This window comes from Myodes glareolus, chromosome 8 (genome assembly GCF_982192425.1).
Source record: "Myodes glareolus chromosome 8, mMyoGla1.1, whole genome shotgun sequence".
Taxonomy (NCBI): Eukaryota; Metazoa; Chordata; class Mammalia; order Rodentia; family Cricetidae; genus Myodes; species Myodes glareolus.
The window spans coordinates 70,728,283-70,751,086 of NC_142033.1; positions in this window are offsets into that span (position 1 = coordinate 70,728,283).

Here is a 22,804-nt window from a genome sequence, read left to right on the forward strand (position 1 = left end):
CAGAGCTGGGTCTCTTGCCTCAAGAACAAGAGGACATGTTTTTCTTTAGAGTGCAGCTGAGGATTATTTCCCCCTATGTTTATGTGCAATTTCAGTTTTAAAGATGAGCCAGGGAAAACTGAAGTTTGCTTCCCTCTCTACCTCTCCCTGAAGAATTCCAGAGACCAATCTGTCTTGTCAGAATGTGGCAGGGATCCGACAGCCAGGCTAGCTCCTGGCGCCCCAGCCTGCAGACTGAATCCATTGCATATTGATCATTGATTTGGCAAAGTCGAGTTCCAACAGAGCTGGCGAAGCCCTCTTGAGGAAGAAGTGCCTGCAGGACTGGCTGGGACTGACATGGAGCATAATGGAAAACAGAGGGTCAGCGTCTCTTACCGAGTCTCCACTGTGGGCCCTGGCACTGATCAGCTGGGGTTCGAGCTTCAGTCTGCTTCTGCATCCCTGGCTACTTGCAGCCTCACTGCTTCCAGACTGCCATTATGCCAGCCTGCACCCTCGAGGCCCATATCAGAGTTCCAGCTGCTCCCACGGCTGCCCCAGTTACCTGAGCCTGGTGTTTGCGGGCCTCAGCCCCCAATCCTCACATCTGTCAAGTCCCTCACTGGTCTGCAGACACAACCTAGCATTGTCTGTGTGCCGCCCTGCAGCTACACAGATGATCCGATCAAGGGTTCTTTTTCCCTCTTCCTGCTCCTCCAGCCTTGGCTTTTAGAAATTGCTGGTACAGGGCCTGGAGCTTGGACCGTGTGGCCAACTGGGTTTAGAACATGACCTCAAGAAACCAGCTTTCTTTCACTGACTGCTTTTCAGGATGCCCAGAAGGTCTGTTAACCCTTGGTCCAAGGCCTGCTCGCAGCAGGGGCTGCAAGTGGGAGACTGTAGGGCTCAAGCCAGGCAATAAGACTTCCTTGACAAGTGAAAAATGGAGAAGACCTCCTGCTGCCCTCCTTGTTTGGTCATGCATGTATGAGGCTGTGTTGCTAAGAGATGTAGCCGCGGTCCTGTGAGCAAGAGAAGACGAGGACGGGGGTGAAAGTCACAGAGGAAAGAGTCTGTGACCCTAATGCCACTACTTTGGAGCCACCATGAATCACCCTGGAGCCACCCTTGGGCCAGGCTTCCTACTGTTGAGATACAAACTAAATAAATATTCTCTTCCCACTGTGCACCCAAAGCTTCCCATGGTCAAGTTCTTGGGACCTAGAATATGTGGCACCATGTGCCTAAAGCTACCTTTATGTCTGAAGGAATTAAGGATCTTGCCACACAAAGTGTCCTGGATCATGCCAATGGGTCACTGTGAACACAGGAGTCTCTGAGTGAAGGAGAGAGGCAGGCAAGTCATGGGAGATTGGATGATGCAAACAAGCCAGGGCTTACAGAGAAGGAAGGGTCAAAAGGCATGGGCTGTAACAGCCGCTGGAAGTGGGAGAGACCAGGCAACAGATTCTTCAGCACAGCCTTCAGGAGGATCCAGCCCTGTAGACACAATGCAGGTCCGTGACATCCAAAACTCTAAGGAAAATGTATGTAATCATGTATATATGTGTATACATGTATGCATATGCGTGCACATACATATGCATACACACATGTGCATATATGTATGTTCATGTGTGCACATGTACGCTTGTATGTGAATACATGTGTATATGGGTATGAATGATTAATATCTGTATGTGTGCATGCATGTGCTCATGTATGTATGTACATGTGTGGTTAGACTCAATTATGTGGGATACTCTGTGCAGCAGCAGCAGGAAACGAAGAGACACAGTAGGTAGGACAGGGATTTATCCACTGTTTGTTGTGCCTTGACTGCTGAATCATCTGCCCATGCCCCAGGTGAACTGAGCTCTGTCTTTGTATCATCTAGTCTCTTTAAGAGCTTGACTTTGGTAATTTAAAAAAAATCAATAAAAAAGAACTAACATTTACAATTCCTGACACTTTGTAGGCTCTTAATAACCCATGGTTGATATTAATCACTCTTATCATCACTACCATCATCAATCACTACCACTGCCACCACCACACCATTACCACCTCTACCATCGCTACAATCATCATCACCATCATCATTATCACCATAATCACCATCATCATCATCACCATCATCATTATCACCATCACCATCATCACTATCACCATCATCAACACCATCACCATCATCATCATCAACAACATCACCATCACCATCATCTTTATCACCATCATCACCATCACCATCATCATCGTCATCATCACTATTGTACTGAATCTGGTCCTGGATGATGTTGGGGTCTCTTTGCAGTGAACCTCAGGGTTCCTTGGTATTGACCTGCTTTTAGGTGACAGGGAACTCAGCACTCTGAGTTTCAGGATAGCTGTGCTAATTTTCAACACTTAGCACAATTTTTGTGCTTAAAGTCTCTTATATATGGTTTCAGGGGCCCAAGAGATAGCCCAGCTGGCTTGGCACTAGAGGGGCTTTCTAAAGAGAGCCTCAGTTCTGGTCTCCTTAGCTGTGCAAGATCTTGGCAGCCCTCCTATACATTCTGTGTCTTGTCCCTCAGCACAGCTAGGCTGCCTGAGGCCTGAACCTACAGGATGCATCCATGAGGCGAAGCCCCTTGATCCCCCCTCCAGCCTGGCAGATGAATCTCCTTGGGGCTATTCAGATACCTGACAGGATAGAGGAACCTCTGGTTCTCAAAAGTTAGGTGCTGCTCATGCCCCCACTTTGCAGATATGTGGATGGCTAATTGTTAACAGATACAGCTCAGAATCTCCCAGAAAGAATGTCTTAGTAAGGAGTTACCTAAATCTGATTAATTCATGGGCATATCTTTGGGGGATTATCTTGTTTATTAATTGATATAGGAAGACCCAATCCACTGTGGGTGGCCCCATTCCCTAGGCAGCGGGTCTTGAACAATGTAAGAGAGCAAAGCAAGCAAAGATGAATTTATTCTCTCTCTACTGCAGCTGTGGTATGACTAGCAGCTTGAGCTCCTGCCTTGACCTTCCCACAATGATGGACTGTAATTTAGGATTGCAAACCAATAAATTCTTCTGTGTTGTTGTTGTTGTTTTATCACAGCAACAGAAATGAAAGCAGGACAAATTATCTGAAGATGTAATTCCCTGGTTGCAGAGAAGCACTCAGGCTGCTATCCCCCAAATGAACACTAGTAGATACCTCCATGGTGCCCTCCCACTTCCATGGAGGCTACTGTGGGGGCCGTCATAGATGCTAAGGGTTTCTCTCTTCAGAGTGGCCTCATTGCTTCTCTCATCCTTGGCAGCTGCTGTTTTCCTGTGTTCCCCTTAGAATGGCATCCAGTGCTGCACCGTGTTTTACTCCATACCAGTGCACCAAGAGAATGAAGGAATGCCGCACTGAGAGTGACAGTTTATCTATAGCTAAGGCACCATGGCCCAGAGAGCACCACACCCAACCTCACCCATGCCTCTTCCATTTGCTGCCGTCGAGTATGTGCAGAGTTCCAGAGGGGCTGCAGAGCGGCACAGACCCCCAGCCCCAGTTGTGTCACGGGTGACTGAATTGCATCCGTTTGACACACAAGAACGGAGACTGCTGTGGATAACACAGTATGGGACCAGTATGGTTCTCAGCCCACCCTCGTCATGCTGAGCTCGGATGCCTTGCCTCTCGGCTGCCCCTCTGGAAAGCCTGTTCTCAGCAGACACGTTCATCAGACAGAAGTGATTCCTAACACAGTTTATGAGACCGACCGTGTCTGTGGTGGACAAGGGCTGCAGAGCTAGAGGTGGGCAGAGGCTCTTGTTTGGTTTGCCTGTGGGTTTTTAAAAGTGGAACATGTCAGAGTTCTTAACGTGTCCAGAAAAACAAGCTGAGAAGGCTCATGTTTGCCCTGACCCTGGAAGCTGCCTCTAGCGCTAGCTGATGTGCGGAGCCTCCAGTCACTGCCCCACCTGTTCTGACTGTCCACGGGGGGACACTTGACAGGCCTGCCCACCTCACAGAGATCTCCCAGGGGCCTCTGGCCCTGAACAGCAAGTCCAGCAAAATTGGCTTTTCATCTCATGGTTTCACTTCCCAGAAACCTCAGGAAGAAAGCACAGCCCATCTGTGGGCAAACTTCTACTGCAGATCTGTCCTGGGCAGGAACAAGACCGGACTCCTGTTTCGAGCAGAACATCGGAATTTAGCTGATTTACCTGAACAAACCTCCCAACACTTCAACAGAACAGAAGCTTCTTTTTCTCCTGTGTACCAAAGTCTGTACAGGGCTGTCACCACAGAGCTGGCACGAGGACCCTGGCCCTGCACAACAGCACAACAGCAGCCTCGTGTAGCTGGAGGCCTCAGGCAGCCACCCCAGCTCTGATTATGGCCTTGTGTCCATGTTCCTAAAGTGAGCAGGAAGCCACCGTCCCCCGTCCACAGAGCAACTTTACCTAGACCTGGACCCTAACATCCCATTGGTCAGAACCTGGTCATGTAGCCACACCAACTGCAAGAAAAGCTGGGAAATAAATCTTTTCATGGCAGCTATATTCCAAGATGAGTGTTCTGTCACCCTAAAGCAAAACAGTCTAATGTTCTTGGCACTTGGGGATGGAAACTTTTTTTTGGATTGGGGTTGTCTGGCCTAGGGCATTAAATGACTCCTTGACCAAATCATGGGTGTGTCCTATAAGAAGGGGACAGCTTCCTCTGAGAAAATTTTGCCACTTCAGCTGAGAGAGAGAGAGAGAGAGAGAGAGAGAGAGAGAGAGAGAGAGAGAGAGAGAGAGAGAGATCCTCACTTTCTTGCATGTGTTTTGGAAAGTAGGGTCTTTTCGGATGTGGTACGTTAAAGGTCACGTGACCCTCATTCCATGTGACCAAGTGTCCTTACTAGGTAAAAAGAGGGAGCACAGGAGTGGGACCACATGGGGAAAGGGAATATGGAATGTCTGACCCCAGCCCAGGAATGTCTGGTCACTGAGAGCTGGGAGAGGCCTACGTGTTCCTAGAGCCTATGGGGTAGTGCAAGCCTGTATAGACCCTGGCTTCAGACTTCTGTCTTCAGGACTGTGGTCCAGGAGTCTCAGTGCTCAAGTGTGGGTGAGCCCAGCCCAGCCATCTCTGGTGGATGTGACCATTCCCTTGATGGGCAGAACCGGTGTTACAGGAGTGCTCTGCCGTGTGGCAGCCATGGGGGATCCAGGAGTAGCAGTGCACAGAGCACTCCCCTGAGGCCTGCAGAAATGGGGAGGTGACAGCGAGAGCCTGCAGAGCCCTGGAGCTTCTGCTTAGGGAAGGGCTAGAGCTGGAGTCGGGTCACCGCTGGGTGCTGCTAATAGAAAGGGCCACCAGGTTCGGACCTAGACTGATCAACAGTGAACACCTCCGTTTGTCCCCACCCAAGCATAGGAGCTCAGATCTTACCGGATTGGAAAGTCTGTGAGCCTTGTTTCCTTGCCCTATCCCAAGACTGTTTGTTCAGCTGATAAATGAGTGGCCTCGTTCTAATGCCTGCTAAGGTCCTCTGGGCTCGGGAAGTGCTAACCGGCAAGTCTTTAGATGAGCTTGAATCATAAGGAATTGTTATGCAGGAACACAGCCGCAGGAAGATAACTTGGGGAGTGAACAAAGGCTTTAACGGGCATGTCAGGTGCTGGGATTATACTTAGAGAAACTATTTAAAAACCAAAGCCCCTCTCACCATCATGCCCTGGGAGCCGTGTTTGACTTGAACAAAGGGTTTGTATCAACAGGACATGTTATAGTTCGATTTCTAGGAAAGAATGTAATTAGATGTCTCATTCTAGATATTGTTTCAATTATCACGGGGAAAAATGCAAAGATCCCACCAATGCCTCCTTCTTGTTACCCTGGGGGCTCTCTGTGTCAGGCCAACCCATACTCACAGAAAGTCTGTGTAGCCATGGAGTTTGGTCAGCTCTGACCTTCTGGGAAGTAAGGACCCTTTGGTGTGGAGGGAATTTCTAGGTTTGAGTGTTGGGTATTCCACATGTCCTAACAATGTGGGTGCAAGGACGATTGGTGTCCAGAAAAAGGCAAATTTCCAGGGTTCCACCTGGATATGGGGGACAGACGGACCCCATTGTGTTCTGGGAAGCCATAGGCATTGTCCCATCCTGGCCTGCAGGAGAGGCCTGGCCATGGAAGCTGGGCTGAGTTTGGTACAGACTTTCCCAGAGGACTTTGCACCCTGTTGTCCCTCCAGGTAGACGTCCACTAGGTGTCCAGCACTTCCCTATAGCAGGCCTTGGTGCCCATGCTACCTCAGCCCTCTTGGCCTTGCTTTGGGCCCTAATAGATTCCTAACTGTATTGCTCTGTCTTCATGCTGTTGTGCCTCCCACCGCCAAACTCTGAGCTCACTACCCTTCCCACAATCATTTCCCCAGCCCACCTCCTCCCACTCTCGGACTAGAAAGCCACAGTGAACCCTTCAGTACCTCCTGGTGGAGCTGTCTGCCTCATGGCTCCTCCGGCTGCCCGAGATTTGGCAAGGTCCTGCAGTGGGTGGCATGTGCATTGGCTTTGCACCCTGATGCCTCTGTATACGTGGAAGCGGTAGAGCCTGGCTCCCACTCAGAGTCTAGCTTGTATACCTGGCTGTGGGAATCTAGCTATGGTCTTTGTCCAGCTGGGCTATGTCTGTGTGGAGGTGGATGTCACAGGGAGACTGGGTTCTGGTCATCTGCACCCCATACTCATGGCCTCCAACAGTTTCAGTTGTAGTCCGAATTCAGTGACGGATGCTGTCAGAGAGTGTCCCCAGCAATGAAATCTTTATGAATAACTGGCCGGTGCACAGACAATAGCAATGGCAGTGTGAATACATTGGGGCACGCACAGGGAGACAGGCCCTCTGGAGGTCACCAGGGAGGTCATTGCCTCTGTGCACCTTTGTGCAGCAGTCTTTGCATTCACAACCAGCCATAACTAACTGTCCTGGGCATTCAGCTGCCCTCAGGGTCCACCCAACTGTGCTGAGCTCTGGGTCAAGTACAAGCTGTATCCAATCCTGAAAGAGCCTCAGACAACATATCAGGAGTCCAGGGAGGCCACTAATAAGTCACTGTCAAGAGGCAACCCTGGGCCTTGTGGTCTCAGTCCTGATAGTCTGTGAACAGCCTGGAACACCTCTCCCCTTGCCTTCCTTCACCTCTGACTACGAGGAGCCCTCAGGTGAGGCTCAGAAGGTGGCAGGCATGGTCATACCACTATCCCCTGGCATAGATGATAGGCTTGTGGATTAGGTCCAGTGACTGGAACAGCTGAGAGCTGCTCGCCCCACAGATTCCTGACTCCCTGTTATGATGGCTCACTGTGGCTGTCCCTGAACATCACAGCCCTGAGGCTCTTGCTGGGGTCAGGTGGGGGCTGGGCAGAGGCTGAGGGCATCTATGCTGAGAGCAGGGGCCCATTCAGGAAAGAGGTCACATAAGGAGTCATGGCGCATTGTGAATTTAAGTCATGCAGGCAGATATTACATTGAGAGGACATGTGGCTCTGGCGGCACAGGTGACAGAAGGGAGGCAGGGCAGACATGTCTACAATGCAGGCAGCAGATCCAAAAGATGGGTGGCCTTGGGGGTAAGTTTCTTACTGCAGCCTCACTGGGAAAGAGCTGCCTTCCTTCTGTCCGCTCAGCATCCATCCAGGATTCAGGTATTCTGCCTCTGATGTTTCCCCATTGGCCCTTGCATTGCTCTAGCTTTGGAGAGCTTGCGCCCTTGTCTCATTAAGCCATTAGGAGGGGTATCCATGGAAACCACATACTTGGGCACTCCACACAGATGAATATTTATTCAATTAACAAGCCCGGGGTGCCAAGAGGCCTTGGCTCCTGCATGCCTGACATGGGGGCTTTGGGGGTGTGTGTTGCTTCTTCTAAGGCCCGCTCTAGGCTAGATCTTCATCTCCATGGTCTAATGAGTCTCCTGATCAATTCTGAGATAGGTCTCACTGTCTTGTGGAGTGACAGAGCTGAGAGCTGGGTGCAGCTAGAGTGGAATATCAATCCAGAAGATTTACCATGTGTCAAAGCGGTTCCACTGCACACTGGACTGCTAGGGCCTCCAGCAGGCTACCTAAGCCATCTCTCTAAGGCTTCCTCAGGCCTGATCCAGAACTGGTATACAGTAGGTGCTCAAGCAGTGCTGGATCTAGTTGAAAAGAACAAGGAATGCCTGGTCTTCTTGAGCAGCCCTTTCCAGCCACGCGGGACCAAGGCCATATGACCATCTCCTCCTTGTCTGTCCTGTTACTGCTTTCAGGAGCTGTGTGAGGTTACCTTCCAGACCGCATGCACACTGGTGTGTGTTGTTATGCCTGGTGGTACTTCTCAAGGGATTCTGGACAGTGTCTTGGAGCTGAGGACATAGGTTCAACCATCAATAACTGGAAAACTCCTGAGAAATCATGAAACAGCCCAGTGGAGGAATGGGCTCTGTACCTGGAGACTGCTGCTCCCTGAATCTGTTCAGATGCTATAACAGGTAGTTCTGCCTATTGGGTTGCATGAATATGTGTGGATGTGGGTGGATGGGTAGATATGTGTGCATATGCATGTATGTGTGTTCATGTGTGCATGCATGTATTGCATGTGTACATGTGTGCTCATGGGTGTGTGGGTGTGTATGCATATGCACGTATGTGCATGCATGTTTGTGTATGTGTGATGTGTGTGTGTGTGTGTGTGTGTGCTTATGTGTCTGGGGTGTGTGCTTATGTGTCTGGGATGACTTTCAACAGATAACAGCAAGGCAGTAGCTGGCTATAAAGACCTGACTTGAAGTAGGGCTTCTCTGTAAGGTCCCACACCAGGTCAGCATGCTTTTCCTGATGGTCAAACAATAGCCACCTTTCTCACTGTGCCCCATTTCTAGGAATGATGTGGAATGTTTTTCTGTATAGGTGTTGCTTTTATTAGTTGATGAAAAAAAGATGTTCTGGCCAATGGCTTAGCAGAGTAAAGCCAGGCTGGAAATCTGAACGGAGATATAGAGAGACAATAGGCAGGGTCAAAGAGATACCATGTAGCTGCTGAAGGAGAAAGATACCAGAACCTTACCTATTGGTAAACCACAATCCCATGGCGATATACAGATTAATAGAAATGGGTTAATCTAAGATGTAAGAGCTAGTTAGGAATATGCCTGAGCCATTAGCCAAACAGTGTTGAATTAATATAGTTTTTGTGTGATCATTCAGACCTGAGTGACCGGTAAACGAAAGCACAGTCTCTGACTACAGAGGGATGAAAGACTCTCTACATGACTCCAGTACTGGTCAGTGTTTGTTTTTGTTTATTTGGTTTTTCAAAATAGGATTTCTCTGTAGCTTTGGAGCCTGCCCTGGAACCAGTTCTGTAGACCAGGCTGGTCTCAAACTCACAGAGATTCGCCTGCCTCTGCCTCACTAGTGCTGGGTTTAGAGGCATGTGCCACCACCGCCTGGCAGGTCACAGTTCTAGAAGAACATTGTCACTTTGACTCTGCCCATCTTCTAAGGTGTGCTACTGAAGGTTTTTTAAGACCAGGGTCTTGAGTAGGAAGCAATCTTCAAGAGTGAACACATTTCCTCCATTGTAAAGGCAGTCTTGGGGTGCCCTCAACAGGATTTGAGGGTCCCATGAACTCCTGGCTTCTTCAGTTTCCTCACCTGTTAGTGGACGTGATGATTCCCAGGGGCAGGTCCTGTGTTTTGTCATAAAAATCACAAAATAGATGTGGCACTGTGCAGAACATGCAGGGAGGGGATGTGGGCTCTCCATATTTCTTCAGGCATGTTGTTGGGTGGCAGAGCCCCTTGGGAGACTTTCCAACTCATCTCTAGCTGACTGGGTTCCTGCAAAAGGTTACTTTGAGCTCTCCCTGCTGCTTCACTCTCCCCAAGAAAGGCAGCTAAACCTTCAGTGTCTCCAGACTCAGCCAGCTCTCCCTTTTTTGTCATAGTGTTATTGGTAGGAACCAAAGGGAATCCTTGGGATAGAAGATTCCTTAGGGGTGGCACAAAGCCTCCCTTCTGTGCACTGTCAGGATGAGCCAGCAGAGAAGCAGCCCTCAAGGGGCCAAGAGAGTGCTGAGTTCTGCCGGTTGGTTCACAGCCTCCGAGACTACAGCAGACTGCAGCGACTTTCTGGAGACACAAATCAGGCCACAAAGAGCATGGCAGGGTGACTGAGGAGGGCAGGGAACGAGGCGGGCACATGCGCCTCTCACTCTGTGTTGGCTTCATTTTGGTGGCTGAGATAAAATAGCCAGACAAAAGCAACTTCAGGGAGGAAGAATTGATTTTGGTTCACAGGTGGAGGGCATGTGGTTCGTCATGGCAAGGAAGGTGTGGCAGCCGGAGCGCAAGCTGACCCGTCACATTGTATTGTCAGTCAGAAGCAGAGAGAGAGAGAGAGAGCAGGAAGCAGGTTGAGGCCATAAAACCTCAAATCCATCCCCAGAGACATACCTCCTCTCCCAGGGCTCTGACTCCTGAAGGTTCTATAGTTCTCAAACAGTTGGGGACCAGGGGAGCCTATGGAGAACATTTCACACCCAAGCCACAACACTACCCTTTCTCTCAACTTCGGGCAGGAGCTGACAGGCACCCCGTCTCTCCTGCCAACAGCTGGAGCCTCTGTGGTGCAACCTCTGCGTCCTGAAATGGGGAGTGACTTCAGCTCTTCCCATGGTAGGTAGCCGGTTCCCTCATTTTCTCTGCAACATGGGGTAAAAATACTGACCCCCTCCCCAGGAGTAGTCATCTCTTTTGAGCATCTTGGGGCCTCTGTGGCTCCTCTGGACCAGACGCTAAGACCATGGAAAAGCTGTGTTGACTGAGTGAATCAATGCCAAGCTCAACAGCACAGTGGAAATCCGAATAACCCAGATGCAGAGGCATGATTGTGACAGCTGTGGAGAGAGGTGTGGCCCTGTTGCACCTTAGGCACTTACCCACAGAGGGCAGTGGGAGCTTCCCTGTGACTGTGAGAGGTCAGGACTGGAGGAGCTAAAGACACCCAGGGCATGACTGGAGATTTAGGAGTGACAGACCTTCTGGCTCTCCTCTCTTGCCTCTGAGGCCATAGGTAAGGCCAGTGGCTGACTTCCAAGCAAATGAGGGACCAAGGGAAGGCAACAATCGGAAGGGATGGGAGCCAGCAAGGCTCACTTAGTCCACCCCTCCTGCTCTCCAGAAGCCCAAGATGTGCCCATCTGGTTGCAGATCCAGTTTTGGAAACAGACCCAGAACCAGCACCTCACCCCCAAGAGTCAGACTGTCAGATCGGTGTGACTTGTCCATGAATCAGTAGTCTTCAGAGGAAGCCAGTGTCCCAGATCGAACTTCACCCACTCCCCAAAGGAAAGACCCACACTCAAGACCCATCACTGTCTTAGTGATGGTTTCTATTGCTCTGAAAAAACACCATGATCAAAGCAAGTGTGTGTGTGTGTGGGGGGGGCATTTCAGCTCACAACTTTCAGGTCACACACACTCTGTCACTGAGGGGAGTTAGGGCAGAAACTGGAGGCAGAGGTTGACCCAGAGCTCAGGGAGGGGTGCCGCTTCCTGGCTCTCTCCTCTTGGCTTGTTCAGCCTGCTTTCTTACAGAGCCCAGGACTGCAGAACTCAGGACCAGCAGCACAGGGGTGGCCCCGCCCACCATGGGCTGGGTCTTTCCACATCAACATCAATCAAGAAATTGCCCGATGGGCTTGCCTATGGGGAGATCTAGTAGGGACACTTTTCAGTTGACGTTTCCTCTTCCCAAATGACTCTGGCTGGTGTTAAAGACCCCTCTGCCTTGCACACACCCTCTCTTCTTCCTGGAAATCCCCAGGGACTGGCCTGGAGGACCTGCTGCAGAGCCTTCGGTTGCTCTCAGGATGAGCACAGCCTTCCATCTACACCCATGGAACCAGAAGAGGTGGGAGGCAAACGGGTAAATGAGGATTCCACAGCTCACCCCTCACTTAAACAGTGGGGTGTCCAGGCAATCCCCTCCTCGAGGTGTCATGGGGGCCTGGGCACTGCTCAACCTAGAGCCCCGAGCCGAGGCCACCTTCCTTGCTCTCACAGATCTGTCTCACCCCGTCAGCTGCTGTTTGTCTCCAGCCCAGGATAGTAACCAGCACACACACTATTGGTCCTCTCAGATGGATCGCTCAATAAATACCCTAGAACAGGCGACAGCAAACGACAGGGCCAAGCCGGAGCCTGTCAGTTACTTTTGCAAATAAAAATGCATCAGAACACAGCAGCACATATTGGTTGCTTGCTGCACTGTCCCTGGCCACCGCTTAGAGACTAATATGGAGCTGACAGGCTGCAGCAGACATATATTCTAGCCAGTCTAACCGATTTTCTGTTGTCCCAAGTGTTTGCTGAGGCTGCTCAGTGCAGGGTGCGACCACAGAGGAGAGGAGGCAGGGCCTTGCTGCTCGCTGTTTTTATGTCCCCCACTCTTAGATCACCTCTGAACCTCAGTTTTCTGCTATTCAAATGGGGCTTGGGCCAAGTCTCTAAGTTTCCTTTGGGATTTAAACCCATAGTAGCTTTGTGTACAGGTTTGAATTCTACCTCTGTCGTGATGTCTTTTCTCACACCCATAAGGCTCTAGCTGACATCAGAGAGAGAATACTGGGAGAACTGGGAGAAGCCTGGAGCCCACTGCACCCACGGGTAGGAAAGCAGGGTGTCTTCAGAACATTGGAAGCAGGGTGCAGACATCCGAGCCAACAGAGACATGCAGACTAGAACTGGCTTGTGATTCTATCCCATTCCAGTCAGAGTGGCCATCATCGAGGGAGCAGAATATAAATGCTGGAGAGGATGTGAGGCAAGAGGAGCCCCTGTTCACTGCTGGTGGGAGTATAAACTTGTGCAGCCACTATGGGAATCAGTGTAGGGATTCCTTATAAAATAAGAAACGAAATTACCATGTGACTCTACTCTGCCACTCCTGGGCACCTGCCCAAAGGCCTCCAAGTCCACATAGCATGAAAAGGCTCATGCATCCGCAGTTATTGCTGCTTTAGTCCCAGTAGCCAGCAAATGGAAGTAGCCTCGATGTCTACAAGCAGAGGATGGGCAGTGAAGATGCCGTGCTTGGGCACAGTGGCACTTTACAAATCCATAAAGAAAGTGAAATCGTGGCATTTGCAAGTAAATGGGTGCAACTGTAGATGGTTATGTTAAATAAAACAAGCCTGACTCAGAAAGAAATAACACTTATGTCCTCTCATATGCCAACTTTAGATGCGTGCATGCATGAATGTGTGTGTGTGCACGCATGTGTGTGTGTGTATGTGTGGGCTGGAAAAGGAGAAAGTGGATGGAAGCAATCTTAAGGGACAGGGAAAAAGAGGAAAAATGAAAGCAAAATGTAACATGAGGGGCCGGCTTGTTGGGGTTTCTGTCCCGCCCAGTACCCCACAACCGGCAAGCCCAAAGAAAATCACACACGGGACTCCATAAGGTTATAAACTGATTGGCCCATTAGGTCAGGCTCCTTATTAGTCCTTGTAACTTATATTAATCCATTATCATTATCTATGTTAGCCACATGGCTTGGTACCTTTTTCAGTTGTCAGCTTACATGTTGCTGCTTCGGTGGTCTGCGAAGGAGTGGCAGAGGAAGTTTCCTGCTTCCCAGAATTCTCCTGTTCTCATTGCATCACCTCTACTTCCTGTCTGGTTGACCCACCTATACTTCCTGCCTGGCCAATCAGCGTTTTATTAAAATACACAATTGACAGAATACAGACAATTCTCCCACACCAGCAAAAGAAAGAATGAATGTGGATGACGAGGTGGCTCAGTGGGTAAAGTCTCTTGCCTCCAAGCATGACCACCTGAGTCTGATACCTAGACGTGGTAGAGAATCGACTTTGACAAGTCGTCCTTAGATCTCCACACATGCATGGCATAAAACGCTCACATTTTCACACAATCACACACTAAATTACATATATGTATGTATGTGTATATATGTACAGTTTAGAGAATGCGTGTGATGTGAGAACAGAAGAGGAACTGCTTGCAGGGATGAAAGTAACCAGGAAGCAAGATGGGGAGGGAGGTGGGAGTGGGATGGGGAACAAAGTGTAATAACATTTATGTGAAATGCCATAATGAAACCCATTACTTTGTGCACTGACTTTAAAGAAATAAATAAGCTAGATGTGATGGTGAACATCTTTAATTCCATCACTTGGGAGGCAGAGACAGACGGATCTCTGTGAGTTCGAGGCCAGTGTGGTCTACAGAATGGATTCTGGGTGAGTCAGGCTATGTAGTAGGACTCTGTCCCAAAGTAAATAAATAAATAGCAAAATAAAGAGGAGTAAGACTAGGGTGTGACCTAGCGATGAAGCTCTTACCTACCATACGCAAGGCCATATGCTCCACCCCCAATACTCCAATAAACCAACCAGCAAACAGATAGAGTTGCTTTATCGCTCAGAGGGCCCACTTGGGAGCGCATGTCCAGAAGGAGTGGGAGCAGGCACAGCACAAGTGCCCACTGAAGAATGGGTCGATAAGCAAAGCATGCTCTGAACACAGAATGCGGCAGTTATAGGCTGCAGTGCTGATGGCCCTGACCCCAGTGCTGGGTGAGAGGCTGTCGCAGGCCATGTTTTTACATGTCCAGAGCTTGGAGTTTCACTGGCTACTGTCTGTCATAAACAGCAGGTATCTTCCATTCTAAAGCTTTGGGTGAGAATGGTTTGAAACTGCAGAAAAGTAATAAAAAGTAATGCAAGACCCCCACGTGTGTTAAGTGGGACTCACCTCCAAACCGCCTCTGCTCTGGCGCACATGCCCTCAGCACTCACCATCCGTGTGCCTGGGATGGTTTTCTGAACCATAAAGATTGTTGTGGTCACCACAGTCCTTGATCCTCAGGCCAGGCTTGTCTCCTGCACCCACAGTGACAGTCAGTGCTAGTGTGGTCTAACCCGCTTGTCACATCTTGGGTAAGCTTGCATCCTGCCCCACTCCTAGCATGTCTCCCCAGCTGGCACCTCCAGTCCAAGCCAAGCATTGCATCTTCTCTTTCCCCAAGAACATCCCTGCAGTTCATCTTTTTGTGTTTTGTGTTAAAAACAGCATTGAAGAATGCCGTGTTCTCTTCAACCTTCTGGGTTTCCCAGGGAGGGCACTGAGGGTACTCGTCCTTGGCTGCCATGCTGTGCTGTGGTTCCTTTCCTGGCTCAGAACTTGGCCTCCCCTCCCGCCAGACTTTTTCCACAAGCCACATCTATTGATATCGTCCGTTGATGTTGTTTTGATGGGCTGCTCAAGGTCTGTCTGATCTATCTGTTCTTGCTTCCTGGAATCTTGCAAATGCCCCTGGCAGACGTGCTCATACCCAGGAGTCTGTTCCCCTCACTACCTGCCCTCTAGTGAGTGTCCTGCATGCTGCTCTGATCCAGTCTGCAAAGGTAGCTCTTCAAGCCAACACTTCCCTGTATCCAGTTGCCACCCAGCACACTCCAGAAACAGCCGTCCTCTGTCTCGCCGTCATTCCGAACCATCACCCATCTTTCCCTTCCTCCCATCACCTCTCATCCATCGTTACTCATCACACATTTCTACCATCAGTCATTGTCCATCCTCAGCCCATCACCCATCTGTTCATCCACCTGCTTTATCCATTTGAATACTCTATCTATCTATCTATCTATCTATTTATCTATCTATCATCTATTAATTTATCTATGATCTATTAATCACTTCTGTATCTATCACCAATCAATATGAATATCTACCAGTTACTTATCTTTATCATCGATCAATCAATCATCTGTCATCATTTATCTATATGCATATCTATCAACTATCTGCCAATCATCTATCTAACTATCTGTCTATCATCCATCTATCTATCTATCTACCTATTATCATTTATCTATTCATCAATCAATCCATTATCTAACCATATCTCATCTATCCACCACCTGTAACCTCTCTTGTCTATTACCTGCAAGTCCGTGAGAATCCCCATCTCTCCAGTTTAAAACTCAGTGTCACCCTTCACTATTTTGATGCCATTTGGTCCAGATTTGACTGGAGTAGCCACCTCAAGCTGCTCCCAAGTCTTTGTGATCCATGTCTTGTGTTGAATACTTCTGTACTTTCTGGCATAACAAGATGTTCTTGTCTAATTTTGTACATTTCTTGTCCCAGCCCTAAGACCAGCCATTTCTCCCAGGAACCCTGGATCCTTTTGAGAGCCATTTTAGTAGGAAATGCTTCAGGAACTAAGGTCTAGGTGCCAGGATCAGTCAGGGTTTTGAAAGACCTTTAAACAGACAGAGGAGATTCACCCAGGCACTCTACAGAGAGTCACAAATATCACATTAGTCCATGTGTACATACAGACAGACACATCAGCATGTGCACACACATACGTGTACCTGTACATGTACATACTTACTGTCAACTCAAGAACACAGCTCCCACCTCAAAGAGGATAAGAGATAGCTTATTCTAAAATCAAATATGACTGGCCACATCTGGGAAAACATTCCATGCCCCAACTTGGAAGTGGTTTTGTGAAGTTTTTATAGTAACAGAACAAAGAAACTCATAACTCGAGGCACTTTTCAATACATTTGGTGGAAACCTGAAGTGGGCAGGGTGAAGCGAGTGGGCGTCAGAGGCCTCAGATGCTATCTGATGGTGTTCTTAGCCTTTCGGCCGGTAGAAACTAGGGTTCTGTTTGCACATTCCAAACAGTTTATCTGCTAGTCACAGGATGTTGGGCCAGACACAGAGGCAGGAAAGGAAGGCTATAAAGGGAGATGAAGATAGCCCGTGATAAATTGTAATTAGGCTCTGGACCTGCAGCATTCCAATGTCTTCACGGTCACTGAAGTTCTAATCAGTTACCCAGCCCTGTTGGAGGGTCATCCATTCCAGGAGATCCAACACCCTCTCTGACCTCTTTGAGCACCAGGCACACATGTGGGGAACAGAGACATACATGCAGGCAAAATTCATACACACAAAATGAAAATAATGAAATAAATATTTAAAAATATAAAATTGAGGAAAATAGAAAAAGACACCCAATGCTGATATCTGGCCTCCACAGGCATATGCACACAAGAACACTGCACACACACACATATGTACACACACACACATGCATAAAGCTCTGAATCACCCCCAGCAATTACACTCTCTCTCTCTCTGTCCCCGGCACTGGATGGGTACAGTCTCCCGCCTTGCTTGGAGTCCAGCTCACCTCCTTGCTTTCACTATAGCTGAGTTCTCAAAACATAGTCTCCCTAGTATTCTTTCTACTTTATTTCCCCCTTTCTCATGCTTGTTACTGCAATTTAATTTACCATGTTGAACATTAATGAGCTTCCAAAGGTCAAAGTGCTGGGTGGGCACTGGAAGCCTGGCCCTGGGAAGGAGGCAGCGAATGGCTCTTGTTCCTGTGGAAAAGGCCCCTTGACTCACTCATCTGAGAGGCAGGCATATGGGAACCACACAAAGGTACTGGCTCCACTCAGACTGGTGGAACTCACATGCCATCCCACTGGCCAGGCTGCGGGGACAGATGTGTCTTATTTTTGTGCATCTATTTCACGCGTGTTAAAGCTCTTTATATATTCGGGGACCAGCCTCTGCCCACAGTAACTTCCCTGATATAACAAGATATCTCCGCACCAGAACTGCATTTTTAGAACAGTTGATCAAAGCAGAGCATTTTTCTTTCTTGATGACTCTGTTTTTTCCGCCGCAGGAAACGGACTCTCATGCCTTATCCTTACAGAGGGATTCCTAACATAGGGAGCCAGGACTCTGTTCTGAGTTCCTCAGCTGGGAGGGTGGATTCTCAGACCCCCTTGGGATTTATCCTTGTGCTAGGTGGATCTAATACCTCCATAGGGCCACCCACCCATTCCACACCACTTTATGTGACAGACTTGCAAGGCTACGGCGATTTGGGGGCCTCCTTACCCCCAGCTCGCCATGCCGGAATGCCTGGTTCTTGGCTGCTTAGGTGTCACTAGCAGGCTGTTTTATATGCCGAGCCTGTCTGCCAGCCTTCTCCGCAACACCCAGGACCCTTTCCTTTCAACTTTCACCTTTCACCTTTCCCCGTCACCCCCCAACCCATGTTTATTTTCCCATGTGACCTTTATCTCAAGCCCAGCTCAGTTCAAAAGAGAAGCCCCTGGAATCTCTGCTAGGATCCCACCGGAGTCCCTTCAGTTGGACAGCTGACACCTTAGCCTGTGGGATCATCCTCACCATTGTATTTGATATCACCTGTGTCATTTTAGTGGTTTATGACCTCTCTGCGCAGCTGTGGTCACATCTGCTTCAATGACTCACTGCCAGCAGGGGGTGAGTGTAGCTGGGCGTGGCTGGGTGCTGCGGACTCTCTTTGCCCTTAGATGCCCACTCCTTCCAAGTTCTTGATTTTCTGGCTGATGCGTGACCCAACGGAGTCAGCAGGATAGAAGAGACAGTTTATCCTTACTGGCTGCTCCTCTGGGGAAGATTGTGGCCTCTAGGTCTGAGGACATCTCCTTGCCTCCGGGGCATCCTGGCTAGCTCCCTCACTCTGTTTTGCAATGTCATTATTGATTACTTTCATGGGATCCACACCAGGAAGACAGCTATTCCCTTAATCCTGCTAGTCTGTGCCCTCTGCCACCTAGCAGGATTCTGACTAAGGCCTCACCCTTTTCTCCAGGGACCTTCACCCCTCCGCTGGCTTCTTCAATGAGTGTCCCTAACAATAGGTGACCTGTGACACCACTGCCATCCTGAGCAGCCCCTCCTGCAGGCAAAAGAGGTATAGGATGGTCAAGGCCCCAGGCAGACATGGAACTTCCATCCTGGATCTCAGACCACTGATACAATTTCCCTCAATATGGAGGGACACAGATGAGCCGCTCTTGTCAAAGGGAACCCAGGTCTCCAGCAGAGGAGACAGAAAGACAGGCCTGGGGACATGGCTGAACCCAGGAGGCAGCCATGCCTGAAGAAGCCCTGTGTCTGCCTCCATTCCTTTCTTCTCTAAGAGTTGTTAAGCCCCATTTTTGCCTGGGCCACCTTAGTTGTGTTCCTGGCACTGTGGCAGAAGCTCCTGCCTTCTGAAGGCCTGAGGTGGAGCAGGGGAGGTCTGTGCCCCAGAGGGACAGTGCTCTAGGAGCTGAGCTCCTTGCAAAGTCACTGCCTTGTGGTCTAGGTGGTCTTGTTATGAGGGATTCTGTCTCCGACACGGCCCTTGGAGTACATGGTGCAGCTCCACGCAGCACAGGTACTGGACCCCCAGCTCCAGGGTTTCAGGGCCCAGCCCCTCCTGCCACCTACTAGTCTGTCTGAGTGTCGAGCATCGTTCTGCCACCAGTGTGAGCTGGCTAGAGGAACAGCCTGCACCATCTACCAAAGCAGGGTGTTGTCCCTCTGGACAAGTAACTGTCACCCTTCGTTTCCATCCTCCTGTCTCACAGTCCTTGTACAAGCCCACAAAGTCGCATCCGCACCCCTGCTTTGCACTTGATAAAGACCAAGGCTTAGATAGCTTGGCCAATTTGCTTGTGGCCTCCTCACAATTTGCTGGTGGAGAGGGAGGGGCTCCTTTGTTCTCAGCCAGAGAAGGAGCCTGATAACACAGCCCTGTGTCCACCTTGGAGATGGTAAGAGGGGGAGGGAGAGGGTGGCAATGGAGTGGAGCTAAGTTTGAGGGCTTCGTGTACCAAGTAGCTGAGACTAATGTGACTATTGCTCCAGTTTGTGAGAGTTTCTGAGGGACATGTCTCCTTGGCTACCAACTAGCTGGACCGGACAGCAAATGCAAACATGGCTTTGCCCTTCGCTCTTGAATGAGCTCAATCGACAGTCGCTATTACAAACTACTCAACTGGGGGCCATTTGTCATGCAGCAGTAGCTAATTGAGACAGGGTAACTAAAGGAGCAAAAGAAATGAGCACAGGTTTATTTCAAAGAAATGAACTGCAGGTTCAGCCAGCCCCAGACCTGCGGGGCAGCTGCTGACTAGGGCTCCAGGTAAGTGTGGACATTGCAGCTCGGCCCAGGGCACGTGCTGCAAAAGTTCTGAATGGAGGCACCAGCTTTTCTCTCGAGGCCTTCAACTGATTAGGCGAAGTCCACTGTGCTAGGTTTTCTGCCATGTATCAAAATACCTAAAATAAACCACTTGAGGATTTATTATGACTCATATTTCCCAGTGTTCGGTCCCTCCCAGCCAGAGTTTTGTTGCTGTGACATAACACTTGATAGAATGAGGTCAAAGGAGGAAAGGCTGGGGTAGAGAGACTGCTCAGTGGCCAAGAGGGCTTGTTGCATAAGCGTGAGGACCCAGCACCCAGGCCAGGTCCTGAACACCCTGCAAAACCAGCCCCGAGGAGACTGGAGGCACAAGGGATGCTGGGACTAGATGGCTGCTGGCCTAGCTCTGGGTGGGGGGAATCCTGCCTCACGAGAATAAGATGGGCAATGAGAGAGGGAGACACACAATGCTGCCCTCTGGCCTTCACACATGTGCACAAGTACAATCTCACACTCTCACAAGCACACACCTCACACACACGCATCCTATGATTCCCCCCTCACACACACACAAACACACAAGCACACACACACACATAGACACATACATACATACTCATACCTACCCACTCACAGGCACATATTCCTATACACATGCATACCACACATGTGCGTGCACACACACATACACACACACACAGGCACATATTCCATACATGTACTATGTATGCTCTCTCTGACATATAGAGGCACATATTCCATACACATGCATACTATGTAAACTTACACACACATACAGAGGCATTATATATACATATATTATGTACACTCACCCAAACATAAGCACATATACCCACACACACATGCTACATACACACACACACACACACACACATACTCAAACACACATACTGGTGCATACCCCATACACATTTGTATTATGTACATTCATACACAAAGGCACAAACCTCACACACACACACTGTGTACACACACACACACACACACACACAAAGGGAAAGGCATTTATTTTTCTTGTGGTTTCAGAGGTTCCAGTGCACCACAAAGGAGAGAGCATGGGGAACAGAGCGGACTCACAGCATGGCAGCCAGAGGGTGGAGATCCAGACAGAGGTAGGCTAGGGAGTACAGGGAGGTGACACCTGTACACATCTGTAGCACAAATTCTAATTGGTCTTAGTAATAAAAACCCAGAGTCAGATATTAAGGGGTAAATGCTGAAAGATCAGAGAAGTAAAGCAGTCACTGAAGTTCTTACCTCTATGAAACCCTCATATCAAAAAGGGGCCATGCCCCTGTCTCTCCCGCCTTATATTCCTCTCTCTGCCCAGCCATAGCACTTCGGGTCTACACCTCCCTAGTACTGGGATTAAAGGTGTGGGCCACCACTGCCTGGCTTCTATGGTTAACTAGTGGCTGGCTCTACCCTCTGATCTCCAGGCAAGCTTTATCTGTTAGAGCAGAAACAAAATACCACCACATGCATCAGCTTTCGTCTCTTTCTTTCCCTCTTTTACTTTTTTCCTTACTCCCCTCAGGGCTCCAGCTTTGGAAGGTGCCCCCTACATTCGCAGCACCCCCAGACTCCCCCAGAGGTATGCTATCCCAATCCCCTAGCCATCTTGGTCTAATCAGATTGACAGTCCAGAAGACCAAAGTCTGGTTCTTGTCATCCTGACACCTGTTTGCTTGCAGTTGCTGTGGTAGCACTCTGACCAAAGTAACCTGATGAGGAAAGAGATTTTCTGGCTTATACTTCCATCAGTGAGAGAAGTTAGGGCAATAACTCAAGGTGGGGATCTAGAGGCAGAGACCTTGGACGGGTGTTTCTTGCTAGCTTCCTCCCCATTGCTGATCAGCCTGACGCCTTACATACCTGGGACCATCTGCCCAGGAGTGGCACTACCCACAATAGTTACCCACCCCACATCAATCATTAATTCAAAAAAAAAAAAAGCCTCACAGACTCCTATAGGCCAATCAGATGGAGGCATTTTTTGTTTTGTTTTGCTTTGGTTTTTTGTTTGTTTGGCTTTGATTTTTTTGAGACAGGATTTTTCTATGTAGACCTGGCTATCCTAGAACTCACTCTGTAGACCAGGCTGGCCTCAAACTCACAGAGGCCTCTGCCTCCTGAGTGCTGGGATTAAAGGTGTGTGCCACCATGCCCAGTCGGAGGCATCATCTTTATTGAGGTTTCCTCTTCCCAGATGACTCCTTGCATCAAACTGACAAGAAGCAAACAGCACAGACCCAGCACAGCTTCCTAAACCTTAGCATTCATCCTCGCCCCCCGGAAGACGCACGCCCATCTCACAACGCAGAGGACATGCAGTCCTCCTCCAAGACTCCCCACAGTCTTAGCAGTTCCAGCACCGGTTCAAAGTCTAAACTCAGAGTCTCCTCTGAGAGACAAGGCACAGTCTTAGGTACGAACACCTGCAGAAGAAAAAATCGCATACCTCTAAGAGTAAATAATGTGAGCATCTCCATTCTGAAAGGGAGAACGAAGACATGGTTCCAAAGCAAACCTACAACCCAGGGGGCAAGCGCTGAGCCCGTTGTGTTAGTAAGGGTTACTACTGCTGGGAACAAAACACCATGATGACAAGTCGGGGAGGAGAGGGTTTGTTCAGCTTATTCTTCCACATCACAGTTCATCATCAAAAGAGGTCAGGACAGGAACTCCAGCAGAACAGGAGCCTGGAGCTGATGCCGAGGCCATGGAGGGGTGCAGCTTCCTGACCTGATC